Raw genomic sequence first — 5,000 nt, forward strand, 5'->3', positions numbered from 1 at the left:
ACACATCCTCCACTATATATTAATTAGCGTTAGCATTGCTAGTCACCAACACACATCCTCCACTATATATTAATTGGCGTTAGCATTGCTAGTCACCAACACACATCATCACTATATATTAATTAGCGTTAGCATTGCTAGTCACCAAGACACATCCGCCACTATACATTAATTAGCGCAAGACACATCCTCCACTACATTAATTAGTGTTAGCTTTACATTAATTAGCGTTAGCATTGCTAATCACCAAGACATCCTCTACTATACATTCCCTCAATATTAATTAACAGGTTGTTAACTGATCTGCTTAATGCTGTGTGTGTGTGTGTTGTTGTTAACTGATCTGCTTAATGCTGTGTGTGTGTGTATATGTGTGTTGTTACCTGATCTGCTTAATGCTGAGCTCTCTCTCTCTCTCTCCCCTCTCTCCCCCTCTCTCCCTCTCTCTCCCTCTCTCTCCCTCTCTCTCCCTCTCTCTCTCTCTCTCTCTCATGTGTGGGAGTGAGTGCTTGAGCCGTGGTGGAATCTCTTTGAAACTGTCTTTCTAACTTCTAACTTGTGCCTGCCTTTATTTCCAATGTTTAGCTTTAACTCTACAGTCGCTGTAGATTTTAGCGCTTTTAGTAGTTTGCTCCCGCTGAGTCTGGCGGCTCCAGTTTGAGCCCGGATGCGCCGGTGAACAATGGATTTCGATCATTTAATGAGACAGCATGGTGTGAGAATTGTTTGTTCCGCAGTGTTGAGGAATGTAGTTTGGCGGTGGGTCACGTTGTTGGCCATGAACATGTTAAATCGCCTTCGCATGAACAATGCGATTGTGATTTTTCTTGGTACAGTTGCAAAAAAGCAAGGGACGTAGTTGCGACAGGTGTGGAAATAAATAACACGCTGACGCTGTACTCCCCTCTCAGTTGCCCATCTAAGAAAGTGATCATTTCCTATGATGAACTGATTGAACGGGAGTTACAGCGGTTCGGCCCGCTTGGTTTCATCTATAAGGAAGATTTCGTGTTTTTGCTACATCGGACTCAGCCCTGAAGTGTTTTCACTGTGGAGGTGTGGGTCATGTCGTTGAGACTGCCCAAGACATAAGAGTGATAGTGCAGGACAGCCAGCGACTGGCTTGGCTGAACCGGTGAGGGTTCCTTCAACTGCCCCAATCCGGGCAAGTGGCTTGGCTGATCCAGTTGTGAATGATTCTTCCATCACTAAGCCCCGTCCGGCATGTCGGTCTGTTATCGAGAGGTAGGGGGTGGATAGTGGCCCGCCTGGGGCAGGAGCTAGTTGAATTTGGTCCTGTGGCCACATGATTCTGTGGCAGAGATGGCATATCTCCGTGGCTGGTTTAATTGATGCCAGCGTGACAGTGAATGACCTGATAAATATGGGAGCTTGCCGCTGCTAAGCGGGAGTAATACGGTGCATAGGCCTTTAGAGGACATTTGTTTTGATGATGGCGTTGGAGCTTCGGGCTCACAGGCGTCTGTGCAAGATGTTGAAATGGTACATTTAAAAAATCCCGTAAAGGGAAAGAGGAGCAGGAGGAGGGGAACGCCAGGGAAGGCAAGAAGGAAGAGGTGCCCGACTGATGACAGCTTACAATGAGTCTTTTCTCTGACATGTCGGACCGTCGTTAGGAGACCTCACCAGATCTGGTGAGGGCTACCAATGCAGCATAAAGCAGAAGACATAAGCCGCCACGGATACGAAAGGGCTGCGAACGTTCAGGTTGAACAGTACTTTTCCCGACATGCGGTCAATTTATTAATGATGTTTCCGGCCTGATAAGAGAGCGTGCTTTCACTAATAAGGAGATCGCGCCTCAAAGTTCCTGCCTGGACAAAGCTTAGAGACAGGTACGGGGTCGTCTTCCCGCCCGGTGACATCAGTATGTTGAATATGCCGAGTCTGCACCCTGAATTTAAACGGTGCACGGACAAAGCGGTGGTTAACTTTCTTTTGACTTCATCACCCTGAAACGTATGATGTTATGTTGGTGCAAGAAACTCATAGTGACAATGTTAACGAGGTGGAATGGAGGAGGGAATGGGATGGCCAAATTGTTTTAGTCATAAACCTCTGTAAAGCGGAGGTGTGGCGATTTTATTTTCAAAGTTGTCCATACCTCTTTCTTGCCAATGTAGAGAAGTAGTTCCAGGCCGAATTTTGACAGTCAGGGCCGCTTTTGATGACTTGGTAATGTTTTTTTGTAAAATGTATGCACCAAATAATGGGGCAGAGAGGGTGCGTTTTTAGTAAACTTGATGAGGTGTTCAGTGACCTGGATCCGGACAGTCTTGTTTTTGGTGGGTGGTGTGATTTTAATTGCACTGTTGATGATCGATTGATAGGAATCACTTTGAACCTCATGTACTCCTCACAGCTGGCAGTCACGACAGTTGATTAATACCCATGAGCTGCAGGACACATGGAGAACTTTGCATCAGAACACCAGACAGTACACCGATTCATAGTAGAGACAATTATATTTCCTTAGCTCGCTTGGATAGAATTTCACATTTTCAGGCAGCATCTCAATAGTTTAGTATCATGTCATATTTTGCCAACGGGTTTTTCTGATCATTGTGCTGTAGTTTGCAGTGTGAGAATTAAGGCTTTAGGCCTGGGAAAGTGACATTGGTGTTTTAATAATTCACTTTTAGTGGATGACCATTTCAAGGAGACTTATGTCTTTTGGGGATTTTAGCCTACAAAAAAAGGTTCTTTTTTCCTCCTTAAGATAATGGTGGGACCATGGCAAGGTTCAGATTAAACTTTTCTGCCAACAGTATACCTTAGGGCGCTACCAAGGATATCATTCTCTGCACTTCAAGGTTTAGAACATGATATCTTGAACTTGCAGAAGTCTGGGATGTCCACGGAGCAGTTTCAGCTCTTTGAGGAGAAGAACGCAGACTTACTGACCTACTGGGTGTCAGGGCACTAGGGGGGCTTTGCACGCAGCCCCCCTTTCAGAGCGCTACCCCTGATGGATGCTCCCGCCCAGGTTTTTTTTTCTTTAATTTGGAACGGAAAAATGGTCAGAGTAGGTTGATACATAGTTTGAGGTCTGAATCGGCCAGGACTTGTCTGAGCCTGCTCAGATTCAGAATATGCGGAGACTGTTTTACTCTAAGCTGTATGACTGTGAGTTAGTGTCGAGTGATATCCTGTCCAGCTCTTTCTTTACTGGACTGCCCAAAGTGGCTTAAAGAGTGTTATGCTGCACTTGACATGACTCTTAATCTATGAGCTTGAAAAAGGCCCTTATGGGCATGGCCAGTGGGTAAGTCTCCTGGATTGATGGTTACCCATTGAGTTCTATAAAGTCTTTTGGCCCTGCATTGGGAGGATCTCCTGGCTGCATGGGAGAGCCTTGAGGAGGGGTGTTTGCCCCTTAGCTGCCGCCAGGGCAGTTATCACCCTTTGCCCAAGAAAGGTGACCTTGAGCTGGCGTCCTGTGTCCCTTATTATGTTCAGACATGAAAATTCTGTCCAAGGTTTTAGCTTTGAGGCTGAGGGAGGTGGATTGGGGTCAGGGTGGTCCACAATGATCAGTCCTACTGCATACCTGAGCCGGTCTATTTTGACAATGTGAATGTGGTAAGGGACTTATGGGATGTCTCGCATGATCTGGGTATCGATATGGGGTTGATTTCCTTGATCAGCAAAAGGCCTTCACCGTGGTGGGAGCATGAGTTTTGTGGGTCACCTTGCGTCCCCTTTGGTTTTAGTCCCGCTTTTATGAATATGGTGAAAGCTCTTTATTGTAATATTGAAAGTGTGCTGAAAGTGGAATGGGGGTCTGAGGCTCCTTTCAGAGTCAAGAGAGGGGTCAGGCAGGGGTGCCCAATGTCTGTCATGTTGTACTCTCTTGCCATTGAACCGCTTCTTCACAAGCCGTGCTGTTTTGGGGGGGTGTTCTTTTTGCCTCCATTGTAATGATTGTTTTTTTTTGTCTGCTTATGCAGATGATGTGACTGTGTTTGTTAATGGTAAAGATGATGTAATTATGTTAAATAAAACTGTTTTGGATTTTCAACATGTATCATCTGCTAAGGTGAACTGGGGAAAGAGTGAAGCCATTTGGTTTGGGGAGGGGGAGGAGAGGTGCTCGGGGGTTGCCTGGTGGGCTGGTGTGGAAAAGAGAAGGGTTTAAGTATTTAGGTGTTTTTTTGGGTAATGACCTTTTTGTCCAACAGAACTGGGAAGGGGTCTTGGATAGGTGAAAGGCCGCCTGGGGAAATGGAAGTGGCTACTTCCCCCAACTGTCATATAGGGGCGGCACCCTATAATAAACAATCTAGTGGCCTCTGCGTTATGGCATAAACTGTCTGCATGGAACCCCCCTGCTGGACTACTGGACAGCTTGCAGAGGGGAAGTGGTGAACTTTTTTTTGGGACAAACTGCACTGGGGTCCCACAAGCAGTTCTTTTTTTTCTCTCAAAGGATGATGGGGGACAAGGACTCCTCAGCTAGTCTAGCAGGAGAGACACGTGACGATTTCAGTTAAAGCCCACTGGCTGCTCACTGCTTCGACTACTGTGGCCTGGAGGGCGCTGGCTCACACCATCTTGCGTGGGAGTAAATTAAAATGGACACACGGCTCTGTTTCAAATGGACAGTGAGCCGCACTTTGAGTTTAATGGACTACCACCTTCTCTACAAAAGTCTTTTTAGGTTTGGGGACTTTTTTATCGGCCAGTGGGCTGGAGGGGTTATCCTCTGTTCACTGGCTGGCCACTTTGAGGAGCGGATTGTGTTGGGGTCACTTTTTGATGTTTTGTGTGATTTTCCTGGTCTCACAGCCTTGCTTTTTGAGAAGAGAGCCCTGCAACCCGCAACTTGTTGACAGGGCAGGCTGTAATTTCCAGAATGTTAAGGCATGTGGTAGCCTCCTTTTGGGTCTGAGGTCTGAGAGGTATGTGGCGATTCTTGATAAGCTTAATGGGGTCCTGAGTTGCCAGGAGAAAAGTCTTTTGGAGGACAAGGGTAATGT

At 46.4% G+C, this 5,000-nt stretch overlaps 1 pseudogene; it reads right to left on the minus strand.

Annotated features, from left to right (window-relative positions):
* LOC125310953 overlaps nt 1-5,000 on the minus strand; it is a 162,665-nt pseudogene that overhangs the window by 94,871 nt on the left and 62,794 nt on the right.

The sequence above is a fragment of the Alosa alosa genome, chromosome 17 (genome assembly GCF_017589495.1).
Source record: "Alosa alosa isolate M-15738 ecotype Scorff River chromosome 17, AALO_Geno_1.1, whole genome shotgun sequence".
Taxonomy (NCBI): Eukaryota; Metazoa; Chordata; class Actinopteri; order Clupeiformes; family Clupeidae; genus Alosa; species Alosa alosa.